The 17,662-nt window shown below is 46.4% G+C and overlaps 1 long non-coding RNA gene across 2 annotated transcripts; it reads right to left on the reverse strand.

The window, feature by feature from the left end:
* Window positions 1–9,786: 9,786 nt before the first annotated feature.
* LOC123372290 lies at window positions 9,787–15,937 on the reverse strand. 2 transcript variants are annotated; one of them, XR_006580189.1, is made up of 3 exons: window positions 15,836–15,937; window positions 11,584–11,685; window positions 9,787–10,443 (listed from the first exon to the last, which is right to left on the reverse strand). It is a non-coding gene; the product is annotated as an uncharacterized LOC123372290 (long non-coding RNA). The 2 variants fall into 2 exon arrangements; XR_006580190.1 differs by having other exon boundaries at window positions 9,787–10,446.
* Window positions 15,938–17,662: the final 1,725 nt, after the last annotated feature.

Consider the following 17,662-nt stretch of genomic DNA (forward strand, 5'->3'; position numbering starts at 1 on the left):
TGGGACACAAACAATTCAAAGCTGTTGGTGGCATTCACAGAGCAGCAGCAGATGGTGGAGCACTGGTTCTGGGCCCAAGAAACGAGCACTGACTGGTGAATCGCATTGTCATGAGGTTTCAGGATGATGAGCAGGGGCTGCAGAACTTTCGGATGTGCAAGGCCACATCCTGGATCTCTATACAGAGCTCGTCCCAGCCCTCCAGTGCAGCAAGACCAAAATGAGCTCTGCACTGACAGTGGAGAAGAGAGTGGCAATTGCTCTGTGGAAACTGGCAATGCCCGATTGCTACCACTGGGGGCTATTGTGATACAAGCGTGCAGGGCCATTAATTTATGTCCTGCTATGAAGGACTGTGACTCTGGGCAATGTGCAGGACAGAGTGGATGATTTTGCAGCACGTGGGTTCCCAAACTGCAGTGGAGTGATAGACAGCACGCAGATCCCCATTTTGGCACCAGACCACCTTGCCATAGAGTACATCAACAGATAGGGCTACTTTTCTATGATAATGCAAATGCTGATGGATCACTGGGATGCTTTACCAACATCAGCGTGGGGTGGTCTGGGAAGGTGCATGATGCACACACGTTTAAGAACACAGGCCCGTTCAGAAAGCTGCAAGCAGGGACTTTCTTTCCAGACCAGTAGATTACCATTGGGGATGTTGAAATGCCAACAGTGATCCTGGGAGACCCAGCCTACTCCTTGCTCCCACCTCAACACCACCAAGGAGCATTTCAGCTAAAGGCTCAGCAGATGCTGAATGACAGTTGAATGTGCCTTTGGTCATTTGAAAGGTTGCTGGAGCTGTCTGCTCTTGAGATTGGACCTCAGTGAGAAAAATATCCCAATGGTTATAGCTCTTGCTGTGTCTTGTATAATACCTGTGAAGCCAAGGGGGAAAAGTTTCTCCCGGGGTGGACAGTGGAGGTGGAATGACTGTCTGCTGCTTTTGAGCAGCCGGAGCTATAAGAAGGGCTCAGCAGAGAGCTATTCAGCTCAGGGAGGCTTTGAAAGACCATTTCAATAGTGAGTCACAGTAATGTGTGTTGCTGCAGTGTGTTCTACCTGGCATTGCTCTTTTCCACCCCCCAGGATGAAGCTTGTAATGAGTGCTGTGCGTAGTAGTAATATAACATTGCAAATGCACCTCTAACTATTACCTGTGAATGATGTCAGCCCCAGCCAGCATACACTGTGAACTAGTAAGATGAATTAAATTTCCATAACTAGACTTTTCTTCCATACCCATGGAAAAAATGGTTACTCACCTTCTCGTAACTGTTGTTCTTTGAGATGTGTTGTTCATGTCCATTCCAATCAGGTGTGTGAGGGTCGAGCCACCACAGGAGGGAGTCAAGGACCAGGTGAGGCAGGGTCACAATCCTGAAGTCGAAACCTGAGTCTGGCATGCTGCACCATGTAGGTACAGGCAGCCATGTGTCTGATAAGCAGTTCCTCACTGTGGTGATGGGAAACTGTCTGAGGCCTCAAATGATATCAGTCAGGGCCTGAAACCTTGCTTCCAGCGAGCATGCCCTGGCTTGGGTCGAGTCCAGTAATACCCCTATAAACTCTATCATCTGGTTGGGGGACAGAGTCGATTTTGCTTCGTTTAGAAGGAGACCCAGGTTGTCAAAGGTGGCTCTGATTAATCTGACCTGAGCTTCCACTTGGGACCTGGAGCGGCCCCGATCAGCTAGTCGTCGAGGTATGGAAACACCTGTACCTGGTGCCTGCGCAAGAACTCAGCAATGACTGCAATGCACTTGGTGGAGACTCGAGGTGCTGCTGATAGGCTGAACAGAAGAACGGTAAATTGGTAGTGGGTACTGTTGACCACAAACTGGAGATACTTCCTGTGGGGCTGAGTGATTGCGATTTGAAAATATGCGTCCTTCAAGTCAAGGGTGGCATACCAGTCCCCTGGATCCAAGGAAGGGATGATGGAGGCCAAAGAGACAATGCTGAGTTCTTGCAGGTCCAAGATAGGCCTGAGGCCACCTTTAGCTTTCGGTATTAGGAAATACTGGGAATAAAAGCCCTCACCCCTTTGCTCCTGAGAAACCTTCTCCACTGCCCCTAGAGATAGGAATGACTGCACCTCCTGGATAGGAGTTGTTTGTGAGAAGCATCCCTGAAGAAGGACGGGGAAGGAGGGTGGAAGAGTGAGAGGTCACAGAATTGGATGGAGTATCCCCTCTCTACCATGCGGAGAACCCAGCGGTCCAAAGTGATACGGGACCATGCACGGTAGAAGGAGGACAGTCTGGAGGAAAAGGTAAGATGGGGTAGATCCAGTTTTTGTTCTGGTGCACCATCCTGGACCACACCTCAAAAGGCTGGTTTGGGGCTGGAAGGTGGTTTGGGTTGGCCAGAGCCATGGTCTGAGGATGGGTGTTGTCTTTTCCTGCCACTCCTGTTCCTCCTCCGAGAACTGTCCTGGTGGTTCTGCTGATAGAACCTCAGGGGAGGTTGTGGCCTGAAGTGTTCCTGCTGTGTGGTGGGAGTATGCAGGCCCAGAGACCTGAGGGTGGCTCGTAAGTCTTTCAGGCTATGCAGCCTCTTGTCTGTCTTTTCAGAGAAAAGATTCACACCCTCAAATGGGAGGCCTTGAATGGTCTGTTGGACCTCATAGGGGAGCCCCGAGACTTGGAGCCAGGAGTCCCTTCTCATGGCAACCCTAGTAACCATGACACTAGTGGTGGCATCAGCACCGTCCAACGTGGCCTGGAGGGAAGCCCGGGAGACTAGCTTTCCCTCCTCCACCAGGGCTGAGAACTCGGCTCGGGAGTCTGAAGGGAGGAGCTCTGAAAATTTGGCCATCACTGCACAGGGGTTATAAGAGTACCTGCTGACGATGGCCATCTGGTTCGAAATACGGAGCTGCAGACCCCCTATAGAGTAGACCTTTCTCCTGACAAGGCCGAGTCGCCTAGCCTCTGTGGTTTTTGGGGAGGGAGGAGCCGGTGCTGAACCAGCTGCCTGAGCCAACAAAGGTGGTGGGGCCATTGTCTGTGCCACTGTCGGTGCTGCGGTGCCGAAAATGCTGTTGGTACCGGCACAGTAGTCGGTGCCAAGAACGCAGTCAGTGCTGAGGTTGAAAGAGTCGTCGGTGCCAAGGCCAGTGCCAGCAATGGTGCCCCAGCCAATGGAATTGGCATGTGGGTAGGTGCCAAGGTGGGCTGCGTGGTTGACGGCGGGATGAATATGTCTGAGGCCACCAAAGATGCTGTGGAGCGGTGCCCTTGGATCCCTCCCTGACTCTGGTGAAAGGCCCAGGGGGTCCAAAATGGCCACTGTGATGGATTCTGCTGATTCCTGGGGCTGTCGCCTGTCACGCCTTGACCTCGATCATCGGCTCCTGCTCCCCCAAGAATGGTAGGAGTCAGACTCTGACTCCGAGGTCTCCAAGACTGAAGACCACGGAGGAGTGGAGCTTCGGTGCCTTGAGTGTTAAAAGCTCTGTCCAAGTGAGCCGGTGCCAAAGGACATGGAGAGGGGGAATGCCTGGACATCATTGCCAGCTTCCCTCCCGACTCCACCTGGGTCCTCCCTTGTAGGGGGTGAGAACGGCGCCATAAGGTACAGCAGATCCCGAGCAGCTTCGAAAGCTTCCAGCATCGAAGGAAGTGGCAGCTGCTAGCCCGTAGGGACCAGTGAACGTGGGGGGCCTGGACTCAACTGCCTCGGCTTGGCAGGAGCTGACACAGCACTAATGGGGGATCCCGAGCTGTGGCCCACCTGGGGTCTCCCTTCCTTAGATTTAGCAGGGGGTGACCAACTGTCCAGCTTCTTTTTCTTCTGAGACACCAGCGAGTGAGACCAGTGCCTGCTCTCCGCTGTGCCTCAGGAGGTGCCATGCCAGTGCCCAGTGTCCCGAGATAAGTCCTTTCTCGGCACCGAACTCGATGACGGCGCCAGGGTGCTCCACATCAACGAGGAAGTGCTAAGAGCCATGTCCCCTGAGCCAGGGTCCAAATGGGGGTGTAGAGCTGCCTCCATGAGGTTCACTTTTAGCCACTGCTCCCTTTTTTAAAGAGTTCTAGGGCAGAACTTGCGGCAGATCTTACAGCGATCCTTTTGGTGACCCTCCCCTAGGCACCCTAAACACGAGGAGTGTGGATCGCTCTTTGGCATGCACTTCGTGCAGACCACACCATTTTTAAACCCCAGGGACCGCGGCATACCACGGCTCTGGGGACTCGAAAGGGGGGTAGAGACCCCAACAACTCTAATCACTAACTACTAAGATAAACTAACTATGTACAAACAACTGGAGTTGAACATGCTTACTAAAGCAAGGGCTACGGGAAGTTCCAGCCTATCGTCATTGGTGGTAAGAAGGAACTGAGAGGGTGGCAGGTCGGCCGGGCTCTATATTAGGCGCCATGAAGGCGCGACTCCAAGGGGCGCCCAGACTGACCCAACGGATGCGTCTATGGGAAAAATCTTCCGGCTACTGGGCACATGTGCACGCATGCACCTGATTGGAATCGACATGAACAACACTTGAAGAACAGATAAGTTTGTAACTGAATAAAACACAATAAATACAGGGAAAAGAACTTTTAAAGGGGAAAGAACAGTCGTTTCCATTTCAGACCAAGCGTGTCTTTCACAGGTCAATGTATGAGCAGCTGTGATTGCCTGTACTCTCCCTTGGGGAGGCATGGTAGAGGGGTAGTGCAGTGGCCCTGGATGCCACATGGAATGTGTGTGGGGGAGGAGGTAGGGAGGTCCCAGAGGCAGTTCTGTATGGGTTGCAGAGGGAGGTAAGCATAGGACTGTTGAACCTGAAGGTCAGCAAGAGTCTCCAGCATGTCTGTTTGCTGCCTGAGAAGTGCTAGAATCTCTTGCAGCACATCCCTCTCCTTTTCCTGCGCCTTTCTCCTCTCTGCTCTATCCCCAGCCAGGCTGTCCGTGAGGGTGATCCTTCAAGCCCTGTGCTCGGTATCCAGATCAGCAGAGGCTTGCAGGATCTCTTGGAACACATCATCCCACATCCTCTTCCTTCTCCTCCTTATCTGGCTGAGCCGCTCTGCTGCTATGGATGGAGAGACCCTCAAGGCCACATTTCCAGCTGCAAAGATGCAATGCACAAAGGTACTATAGCGAGTGTAGTCACAAGATAAAAGGAAATTTGGTATACTTAACTCACTCCCTTTGATTCACACAAGTTACCCGCACTATATTCTCATTGGGATTTATAGAGCACAGTGGTAGTGCCAGCCATGGTGAGTATGGCCCAGAGGGGAGGAGGCAGCGAGTTGGGACAATAAGGCAGGGGGTAGCTCACACGCAGATAGGGCAACTGAACTAAATACTGGCACTGTTTTCCACAGGCGGTGGTGATTTTAGTCAATATCTCACTCCTGAGGGCAATGGAGGTGGAAAGGGAACAGCTTCTTCGGGCTGGACTGCCTCCAACTCGGGTTCCTCCGAAGTATCCAGTAGCCCCCTGGATGTGGTGGAGGTGAGGTCTTCACCTAGGATGGCATGCAGCTCTTTGTAAAAGAAGCAGGTCTGCACTTCTGCACCTGAATGATTATTAGTCTCCCTTGTCTTCTGGTACACCTGCTGCAGCTCCTTGACTTTCAAGCAACACTGCTGCTGGTCCCTAGTCTTGTAGCCCTTCTCCCCCGTGCCCCGAGCAATCTGCTTGTAGATGTCAATGTTTCTACGACTGGATTGGAGCTGAGTGTGCACGGCATAGCCTCTTCTCCCCACAGACCCAGAGGATCCAACACCTCCTGTGCTCTCCGGGCAGCAGCGCGTCTGCAGCGTGGAGCTGGCATGGTCAGCTGGGCAGTTGCTAGAAGTACTCAAGAGTTCCTAGGTGAGCTCTCCAAGCCGAGCAAACAGGAAATGCAATTTCATAAATTCATGGGGCTTTAAAGTGGAGGGGTGGCTTCCTGTGTCCCTGGCCACTGGGCAGCAGAGTTCAAAACGTTGACCAGAGCAGTCAAGGTGGGGCATTGTGGGACAGCTCCTGCATGCCACTAACAGCCAATGTAAGTAATGCAGTATCTACACTGACACTGCGTCAACCTAATTATGTCAGTCTAAACTCTATGCCACTCATGGAGATGGAGTATTTATATCGGCATAGCAAGTGAGTTACATCAGTGGGAGTGAAATTTTAGCGTAGACAGTAACATAGTTAGTGCCTTGCATCAACCTAACTCTGCAATGTAGACCAGGCCTTGATCCTTATAAGATCAGGACACTTTTACTTAGGAGACTAAGGCCCTGCTTCTGCAAACCTGGATGTGTTTAACTTCCTGCACATGACAGGTCCCATCAACTCAATGTGAATATTCACATGAAGTGTAATTTAGGAATCTAACTTGAGGTACCTAGGTTTGAAAATCTGGGCCTAGGATGATCATTTTGTGCAACTTTTCCATGTTGCTGATGGATGCCACAAAACCTGCTAAAAATTTATTCCACGGGTATCCTCCATTTTGTCAAAGCTTGAGAACTTTGCACAAATGTATGGCCCTGGTTATGTCAGCAATTCCAGCTGTAATGAACAGATTTCTCATGTCTTGTATATTGGTGAGAAAAGCAAAGTACTGGACTCTGTGAAGAGGTGAACATGTAGACTAGCTCAGCAAGATCTGCAAGGGGAAATGGGGACACCTTGTGGATTTGAGATGAAATTACAGTGACTGTCAAATTATTGTTAATGCACATTTAAAACGGGATGCTCCTTCAAGTTGCTCTATTATTTGCCACATATATAGTATATGATATGGCCCATATTATATGATTATTAAATGAAAGGCCGCATTATAAGGCAGACATGTAGAAGCACAAATAACTCAAAATTAGTTGACTTCTTGGTGATCAAAAATGTAAGGTTGCAGTAGCATTATTTTTACATGGATTATTTAATAATGTACCCCAAAATTACATGTAAATCCAGACCAACATTTTCAAACATGAGACACCAAATTTAGGCACCTATGCTGGGATTTTGAATGAAATTTAATGGTATTTCATTGTCTTACTCCCTTAATTTCCTTTGAAAATCCCATCCCCAAAATGCTTATTTAGGAAGTTACATAAAAGTGGCCTGATTTTCAGAAGTACTGAGCATACACAGTTCCCAGGGGGCTTAGCACCTCTGAAAATCAGGCCACTTTTATGTAGGTGTTTAACTTTAGGCCTCCAGGTTTGAAAATTTAGCTTAAATCCTATATTCTGTTTTTAATTCTGATGACATTAGTAAATCACTTAAAGTTCATGTTGATTGAATTATAGCTATAGGGTCTGATTCAAAGACCTTCCATTGTCTTCTGCTGACTTTGGATCAGGCCTGTTTGCCCTTCCCCTCTGAAAAGGTTTACATTTTTAAAATGTAATTCAGTTTTCCTCAAAATGGTTGAAATCTGGAAAGAAGCTGCAAAGATTTGTGTAAGTGAGTGGCAGGTCACCCAAAAAATCACTTATGTTAAGGAGATTTTAAAAGCAGGTTAGACAAACCCTTGTCAGTGATGGTCTAGATCAGCGGGTCTCAAACTTTAGCTACCTGAGAAACCCCATTTTGATTTTAACATTTTTGCAGATCCCGAAGCCCCCCGCTCAGCCTCTGGCCCCACCCCTACTCCACTCCTTCCCCCAAGGCCTCATCCCCATCCCTTTTTACCCTCGCTCCACCCCTGCCCCTCCTCTTCCCTGCCTCTTTCCGCCCCTCCCCCGAGTACTCCCTCTCAGCACCTCCTGCATGCCAGGGAACCAAGGGTACTCCAAGGGGTCTACCGGCCCCCCTAATCAACTCCTCCCGCTCCTTCCCAGCACCTCCTGAACAGCTGTTCCCTGGCATGCAGGAGGCACTGGGAGGGAGCAGGAGGAGTTGATCAGCGGGTCCAGTGGACCCCCTAGAGTACCCTCACAGACCCCCAGGTGTCCGCGGACCTCAGTTTGAGAAATGCTGCTCTAGGTAATACTTAGTCTTGCCCTCAGTACAGGGCACTGGACTAGATGACCTCTCGAGGTCCCTTCCAGTCCTACAATTTTATGATTCTCTGTTTGTTTATTAAAGGGTTTTAACCCCAAAATCTATCCGGTTTAAATTTTAAAATACATATCTTTAGAGAAAGGTGGGCCTGGGACGTAGGTGACCTGGATTCACTCCTTGGCTCTGCTACAGACTTACTGAGTGACCTTGATCAAATCACTTAAATCTTTCTGTGCCTTTTCAGGGCTCCAGTCTCAGTTGGGACCTATAGGTATTACTGTAATAACATCAATGAGATAACTGTCTAGAAGTCAGTGTAACTGACTCCACTTGGGCTAACAATGGGGCTTGAGCCCACAGACCTTGGCGGCTGGAGCTAAAAGCATGAGATGCTCTCACTTCAGCTAAAGCACATAGCTAATTAGCTAGAAGCAATAATAGATTCATAAGCCTCTGATGTGGGCCAGCCACTAGTTGGGGTTACAGTAGCAGCTAGGAAGAGGAAGCAAACATTTGTCTTGGGGTTAATGGGAGGGTGTGACAGCTGGGAGTGTCTGAGAAGGAGGAATTAGAGAGGGATGTAACAAAGAGTCCTGTGGCACCTTATAGACTAACAGACGTATTGGAGCATGAGCTTTCATGGGTGAATGCGTCTGATGAAGTGGGTATTCACCCATGAAAGCTTATGTTCCAATACGTCTTTTAGTCTATAAGGTGCCACAGGACTCTTTGCTGCTTTTTACATGGCTGCCCCTCTGATACTAGAGAGGGATGCTTTCCTATGATGAAGTGAGCAGATATTTGTCAGGAGATGTAGCAGGAGGGTTCAGCAGCTGGGATGCTGGTGGGGACAACTGGTAGAGGAAATTAGCAGAAGGGAATGGTAGCTTCCCAGAAGTCATTCAACAAACAGACCTTCACATTCAAAGAAGCTCACCGTGTGAGTCAGGTGCCAGCTTTTATTTCCTCTTTACCATTATTAAGAAGGAGTGCTTGGGTTATCTTCCTTCTCCACCAGGTGTATCTGAACAATGATTTGAGAAGGCCTTGGATCACAGTGATTTTTGACAGTGTAGAGCCCCTGCATCCCTCTGCTCATGTCTCGGTGATATCCCTGCACTATTGCATTAGGACTGGACACTCGTATGGCGATGGGGGGTCTTCTGGAAGCTGGCACACCCTTCACAACAGTGTATATGTTAATATTTCTAACAGATGGCACACTGCCCTCTGTATTAGTTCCTTTGCTTTCCTTACTAGATTCCTCCTTTACAGAGGAGTCCTGTTCAGGTTCCTGCACTGGGTCTTTTTGCTCAGGAGTCGAAGACTGAATTTCTGCAACAGCTCCTGACATTTCTGCTCCTAACACAGGCTGTTTCTCACAGCTCTCAGGACTGTTTTTACAACCATTAGAAAAGGGCTGGCTCTCCTCTGTCTTTATCTTAGCTTGCCTTTCTATTTCCCTCATCTGCTTTCTGGCTTGATATCCCCTCCATGCAGCTTGGATTTGAATTGCAGCATGACAGATCCCATGCTGCTGTGTCCTGCTTTCAAAGACATTTAGTGTAGGTAAGTCACTAGGCAACACAAAACCTTTCCTCTTGGTCTTGCGTGAAGACTCTACTTTCGGGAAGATTACTATGGGAATAAAGAAGGTGCCTTCTCTTTTGTTAGTCTTATGCTGGCTTCTTAAACTATCACTTTTACTGATGTTGCTTAGTGTCCTGGAGTCCCAACCCCACTGCTGATCAAACCTTAGAATGAGTGGGAATAGCTTTTTCTTGCTTTCTGCTCTCCTTTTCTTTTTTAATTGTGTGTTACATCCAAGAAGCAATTCTCGTCGTGTCCTGTAGCCTCGAAAAACTGCCTGAATTTTGGCAGCAGCTTTATTCATCCCATTGATCTCCCTTCTGACCTGACAACCTCGCCAGGCGGACTGAATGATTGTAGCTGACTGGTTTTCTTTTTGAAGTTGCTGTTGTGTTTTTCTTTGTCTGATTCTGCGCTGCTGGGATGGCGCCTCACTTTGGCACATAGCATTGGAACTGAAAAACTTGGCATAACTTAGAAACTCTTGCTTATGAGCAGCATGGCTACTTTTATGATCTTCACTTCTCCCTACTGTCAATAGCCTGTGCCTTGCAGCATCTTTATCCGCTTTCTCAAAGATAGCTGAGCTGTGTATGTGCATTTGCACAGTACACCTGCCTGGCAGTTTTGTGTTAATTCCTTGTATCCCAGCTGTTTTTGGAACATTTGCTGTTGTGTATGGAACATATTGCTCAGCTTGTCTGTAATGTGAAAACTTAACATATTTGTTAGAGATGTCTGAAGGCTCATATTCGGGTGTCTCGTCCCTCATTACATGACTGGATGTTTTGTTGGCATTTAGGACTTTTTTCATCATCTTTTAACAACAAGAAATCCAATTGCTGTTATATCTTTTCCTTTCATGTTCCATGCCCCCTTGCAACCTGCTTGGATTACAGAAAGAGAATCATGTTCAGCAACGTGCTTTACCCCTACAGAGGAATCTCTCCATCAAGTGCAGTGTGCTCTCCAATGAATGTATCAGTAACCGCAGCACTTGTGGCTACACAACTGGAGAAGCAATATTTCTGTGCTCAAATCCACATGCATAGCCTAACCCCAAACAGTTCTGCTTTCTGACCGCTACCGCCTTCTGTTTCTTTTGCTAATGTTGCAGTCAATGTGGGCTTCCTTCTGCTACTTAAAAATAACTTCGCCAACAAACTATCTTCTACTTAGGCAAGCAATTAGTATACCCGAACCAGCAGTGCATGCCTCAGGTACGTTCAGCATTATGGGCACTAGTGACTATAAACTTCAGAACCTAACTACACTTTCATATGTTTTGATGATTAGTATTTTTCATACATGAGCTACCATAATTTGACAGTGCCATAGGTCCCAATTCAGCAAGGGAGGAACCCCATGGACTTCAATGGGCCTACTCATGTGATTAAGGTAAGGCACATGCTTACATGTGTCACAGCCCCACTTATGTATTTGAGCTCAAAAAGGAGAGTGGAGGGAGCCAGACAACCCTGTGCCTTGTACTCCCTGAGCACAAGAGGGGCCAAGAAGGTGTCAGAACTGGCAGTAGCCCTAGCTCCCCTGTCCAACAGTTTTACTGACAAAAGTGCAGTGTAGACATAACCTCAGACCCTCTCTGACAGCCTGCTGCAGCACCCCTCCATGAACACGGCAACAATTTCTAAAGCCACTACGCAGCCCTTAGTTTCTAGTGTACTTGGGCTGAAGAATGTAACTACAGTAACTCTACAGTTACTTTCAATATAAGCAGCCCATCCAAAACAATTTTTCAATCAACAAATAGATCAGTATTTCAAGCAGGCTACACCAGGGGCAAGATAAATTCACCCCACAGTTTAATAATCAAACCATAACAACAACAAGTGGGTATTCAATATAGAGAATCCTTTAGCATTACATTTTGCACTCCTGAGCTGGTAGAGGGATGATCATCTGTGTATCAATATTATTCTATACATTATTTGATTATTTAAATAATCATTTAAAATTATAACTTGGTTTTATTTTACCATAGATCTGTTATGGACACAACTCACCGGAGACTGACATGCGTGTACTAAATCCTGAGCTCCCATTATGACATCATCAGCTACTATGATTTAGGCAATCAGAGCTGAAAGCACGTGTGGTTCCAAGCCCTTGTTACAGGAAAATAAGCATGGTTAGATTCATTTCAAGCGATGCTTTTACTCTAATCTTTGCCTTCTTAAGGGCTTATTCTGCACTACTCTGCCAAGTGGGGCTGGGAGAACACAAGAACAGCCATACTGGGTCAGATCAAAGGTCCATCAAGCCCAGCATCCTGTCCTCTGACAGTGGTCAATGGCAGGTGCTCCAAAGGGAATGAACAGACAGGTTATCATCAAGTGATCCATGCCCTGTCACCCAATCCCAGCTTCTGGCAAACAGAGGCTAGGGACTCCATTCCTGCCCATCCTGGCTAATAGCCATTGATGGACCTATCTTTCATGAATCTATCTAGCTCCCTTTTGATAAGGTCTGCTGATGGTGGGATTTGCCATAGCCCTCAGGGGGAAATCCTGGCCCCACTGAAGTCAATGAGAGTTTTGTTATTGACTTCAATGGTATCACAATTTCACCCTTGGTGCTGGCTTAACTCAGCTCCAGGGGAAGTCAACAGGAGTTTTAATCATTGACAGAACTGTGCTTCCATGGAAGTCTATGTTGAAAATTCCACCCTGAGTGCCCTCAACAACCCTTTGATTCCCAATGGGAAGTGAGAATGCTCAGAACCGGACAAGACCCAGCTCTTAATCTGTCCCATTATTTTATACATAAGAACAGCAAGATTCAAGTAGGACACAAAGACCCAAAACCCTGTCTTATGATTTTTAGTTACAAGATAAACAACCCTGTACCCCCTAAATAGGTATTTCCATTTGTGAAAACAGCAGAGGGTATTCTCATTTATAAGTCTACACAGATAATGAAAATATTTCTGTTTTCTTACACAAACACAAGACCAATATGGTAGGAGTAAATATATTGAAATTATAAACAACTTTCTCACCTAGAGTACATTCCTTCGGCATGGTCTGGTGTCATAAACAGATAGTTAAGGGTTAATGCCTCTTTTACCTGTAAAGGGTTAAAAAGTTCACCTAGCCTAGCTGACACCTGACCAGAGGACCAATAAGGGGACAAGACACTTTCAAATCTTGGTGGAGGGAAGTCTTTTGTTTGTGTTCTTTGTTTGGGGGTTGTTCGTGCTCGGGACTGAGAGGGACCAGACATCAATCCAGGCTCTCCAAATCTTTCTGAATCAGTCTCTCATGTTTCAAACTTGTAAGTAATAGCCAGGCAAGGCGTGTTAGTCTTATTTTTGTTTTCTCAACTTGTAAATGTTCCTTTTTGCTGAGAGGATTTTACCTCTGTTTGCTGTAACTTTGAACCTAAGGCTAGAGGGGGTTCCTCTGGGCTATATGAATCTGATTACCCTGTAAAGTATTTTCCATCCTGATTTTACAGAGATAATTTTTACCTTTCTTTCTTTAATTAAAAGCTTTCTTTTTAAGAACCTGATTGATTTTTTTTCCTTGTGTTAAGATCCAACGGGATTGGATCTGGACTCACCAGGAATTGGTGGGGGAAAGGAGGGGGGATGGTTAAATTCTCCTTGTGTTAAGATCCAAGGAGTTGGGTCAGTGTTCACCAGGAACTTGGTGAAAAAGCCTCTCAAGGCTGCCCAGGGAGGGGAAGGTTTTGGGGGGGACAGAAAGTGATCCAGACACTGAAATTTCTGGATGGTGGCAGTGTTACCAGATCTAAGCTGGTAATTAAGCTTAGAAGTGTCCATGCAGGTCCCCACATCTGTACCCTAAAGTTCAGAGTGGGGGAGGAACCGACAGGACACTCTGGACACTTCTAAGCTTAATTACCAGCTTAGATCTGGTTTCGCTGCCACCATTCAGAATTTCTGAGTATCTGAATCACTCCGTTTCCCCCCCCAAAACCTTCCCCTCCCTGGGTAGCCTTGAGAGACTCCTCCACCAATTTCCTGGTGAACACAGATCCAAACCCCTTGGATCTTAAAACAAGGAGAAATTAACCATCCCCCTTCCTTTCTCCCACCAACTCCTGGTGGATCCAGATCAGCATTAACCCTTAACTATCTGTTTATGACATCTGGTTACGTCTGTATGGTCTAAGAAATATAATATTCTCTGGTGAAATCTACATTTTATTTTGTTTCTGTGTTTCACAGTTTTTTTCCCACCACCTCTGGCACTTTTAAAAAAAAGTGATACAGCATTAATAGTCATCAGAATACAGCAGATGAAAATTAGTAAATGTGTATTGACCCTGCATGCACCTCCCAGAGCCAGTACATCTGAAACAAATGCAATGAACTGTGCACAGTTTTGTTTCTAAGTACAGAAGAAGAGAGAGTTTGAGGAGGGGGAAAGGGTAGGTAATTCGGGAGCTTAAACCCTGACAAATTATTAATTCAATGGGTGAACAGAACTGTGAGGGAAATAGAGGAAAGGCAAGGTATTTTAAAAGGACAAGGCTAAGCACAAAAGGGAAAAGAGAAGAGACCAGAAGCAGCATTTAAACCTAGAAAGGCTATTTGAATAAGCAGAGAAGTCCCACCATATCTTGTTACATAGAAGATGGCTTCAGTAGGTAGCATGTGGTGGAGACTGAATTCTGACCTAAGGACCAGCACATCATCATCTGCTGCAAGTACCGGTATAAACTGAGTGTTCTTCTGAACTGACAAGAATAGTGGATGCAGAGATTTTTGTTTTGTACACGAATCCAGCTTGTCAGAAGGCATTTGGAATAACTTGGGAAAAGCACCAATTACAGACAATAATTAAATGTTCTTCCGTATTATCGTTTTATATACTGATGTCAATTACCTGACAGCTGTTATTTGGTATATGCATGGATCCAAAACATGAAGTCATCACTTCCTTAATACCAAGGCCATCTGATGAGGGTTTAAGTCATCAGGGAAGCAGAAAAGCCCTACAAGAGTTCTCAGCAAAGAATCAAACCAGAATGTCAATTACCATGTCAAATTTTAGCTCGCTTGCAAATGAAATGTGTAATGCTGAAATTCTTTGGATAAGAATTAGAAATTGGACAAAACTAAAATCTCAGATCCACACACAGACTTTCCTCCTCCCACACCAGTTAAAAATGAGTTTCACTTAGTCTTAGATGCAACCAATCTCATTCAAAGCCAAAACATCTGGAATGGGGAGGCACCGTTACTTGTGTGGCTTTGGACGGAGACAGATGAAATCCCAACAAGGTCAGATGATTTCCTGGGATCCTGGCTTAATGAAGTCTGCTGTGATGACAGAAAGGGCCATGCTAGTGGCAGCAGCATGAGAGGACGGCAGACTGAGAGCATTGGGCAGGAAAGCAGAAGGAAGGGTAAAGCCAGAGGATTCTCTTCATTCAATGGGACAGTGACCTAGCGTTTATCTTATTTTAAAAAGTCCTGTTGTGGTAACTGGGCCAACAAATTTACCCTAATTGTAAGCTCAACTGTGAAAGCTCAGGAGTGAACGCTCCTAAGATGTCACAATAACCTATAACAATAAATGTTGATGGGAAAAGGCACAAAAAGAGACAGAAAGACTGAATTAGTCCAAACAAAAAGACTTTGGGAAATAATTCAAGGACTTTATTACAATCATGCCTGCTAAACAAGAACAGTGTGAGACCAGAAATCAATGAACCAAAATGGGTGTGTCAGAAAGTAGGCCTAATTGAAGAGGAAAAAAGTCCCATCGCTCCCTTTTGGGGTTCTTAAAAAACAAAGACTTTGTGGAAGAAACAGACAGAGGCAACGTGACACTGGCCATAGGAACTGACTCCGTTGGTGCTCCAGGGCTGGAGTACCCATGGGGAAAAATTGGTGGGTGCTCTGCACCCACCGGCAGCCAAGCTCCCCGCCCCTCCACCCCAGCTCACTTTGCCTCTGCCTCCTCCTCTGAGCGCGCCGCGTCCTCGCTTCTCCTCCCAGCGCTTGCTGCCGCAAAACAGTTGTTTTGTGGCATAACAAGCTGTGGGAGGGAGAGGGGAGGAATGGGAACACGGCACGCTCAGGGGAGGAGGCAGGGAAGAGGTGGGGCTGGGACGGGGATTTGGGGAAGGGGTTGGAATGGGGCAGGGAGGGGGCGGAGACTTTGGAGAAGGGGTTGGAATGGGGGTGGGTCAGGGGCGGGATCGAGCACCCAAGGCCGCCAGCAGAAGTCGGCGCCTACGACACTGGCTGACTGAAAGAAGGGGAAGGCCATCTCAACTCACTTATTCTCTCTTCCCCCAGACAGGCAGTTCTTTCCCTCTGTAATACCATATCAGAGACTGTCAAACCATGGGGGAGGTAGGAACTTTCTTCTTAAAACTCTCTCCAGCTGAAAGGGAAAAGGGGTGTTGTTACAACGAAAGCCATCTTTAATACCTTACATTTGAAATGCTTTAACTGTTCTCCCTTCTTTTCTGTATCTTTAATAAAAGGTTAAAGGATTTTTAATGATGTGTTTGCTATGGTATTAAGCAGGCTAAGGTCTCTGATACCAAACCTTGTTTAAAACAGTTTAATGCTGGATGGTTTCAGGGTCATGTTAACACCTTTGACTCTTTGAGCCCATATATTCCACCTAGTTAATACAACATTCCCCACCTTCACAGAGTATTTGATAATGAGGCAGGAAATCCTCTTTATTAAGCCACTACATACCCCAATATGGACTCCTACCACTTCACAGAGCTCTAAGATGAAGTGGGAATTAGCCATTTACACAGGGAATCCTGCACTGAGCTAGAACCTCCTGCACTAGCAAAAGGGAAATTGGGGGCAGCAGGAAGACATTTTTTGTTTAAAGGGGTGACAGTACAACAAGCAAAGCAGTGAAGCCAATTGTAAAAAGAAAGCTTTAGGAAGTGATCTACGAGTCCAGATTCTCAGCTTTTTATTTTCACTTATTTTTGCCTATTTTAACAACTCGTAACTTCCCTGAATTGTTTTCTTCGTCAAGGTTTTGAATTGCAGCTACATGTATTTGAGCAGAAATCACTTGTTTCATTAGCAATCAGATAAACACCACTATTAAAAGCCTTCTCACAGAGCCTACATTCCCACACTATTTTCAGCCCCAAACATTTTTTCAGGAGGTGTTTGTGGCTGCTGCTACGTGCATACAGGAGACCTGTAGCCAGCAAAACAGGAAGTCACACAGGCTGTTATTTCCAGCAGACCGTGTGAACAGTATGTGCATTCCATTCAAAGCCTCTTTAAAGGAACTTTCCCAGTTTGTTTTACCCAGGTTTTCTTTTTTAATGAAAAGATGCTTGGAAAACTAGTCCATATGTTGATTGGTTTTACTTCAAGGTCCAGTAGTGGGCAGCCTCCACCTCTTCTTCACATACTGCATCGACTGCAGCATGCAAGTACCTTGGTGGTGGAGGACATTCCAGTGGGGCAAGAATCACCTCTAGCAGGACGGGCTATGGGTTTTGAATGTTAGGTTTTACTAAAAGCCTTGCCATTGACATTGACAGTTACAGCTGCTAGGGGCCTGGCAAAGATCATCATCTACTGTGTTATCTGCTGGAAGGAAGGAATCAAAGCAGGGAGTGAAGAGAAGCTTCCAATGGGAATTAAAATGCTTCAGGAGCATGACAGGCTGCCGCTCTAATGAGAAAACTCATTACCCACTGTGGTAGGAGAGGAAATGAAAGCAGTTGGGGGCACAGTTCCTTCTCTACCTCTGTACTGGAGATCATATTGCATAAGGCAGCACACAGAGAATAGCAGTCACTGCGTTCTGGATCCCAAAATCCCAGTACTCATTTGGGCCCCAAGTCAGCAAGGTACTTACATGTTTAAAGTTAGGCACATGCTTGAGTACTTTGCTGAGTTGGGGACTTGAAGAGCAGGAATCTACAAAAAATTCTTGTAAAAGGAACAAGAACAAGCTGATCATGTACTGTACCCCACATCACCATACATGGTATCAGTAGGTGAACATTAACAATTCTTTAGAACTGACTATGCTTTTGTATTAGCCATTTTTTAACCTAAAATATTTCCCAGTTTAAGTACTTATGGGTAATAGCAAAAAAACTCAAGTA

Source organism: Mauremys mutica, chromosome 6 (genome assembly GCF_020497125.1).
Source record: "Mauremys mutica isolate MM-2020 ecotype Southern chromosome 6, ASM2049712v1, whole genome shotgun sequence".
Classification (NCBI taxonomy): Eukaryota; Metazoa; Chordata; order Testudines; family Geoemydidae; genus Mauremys; species Mauremys mutica.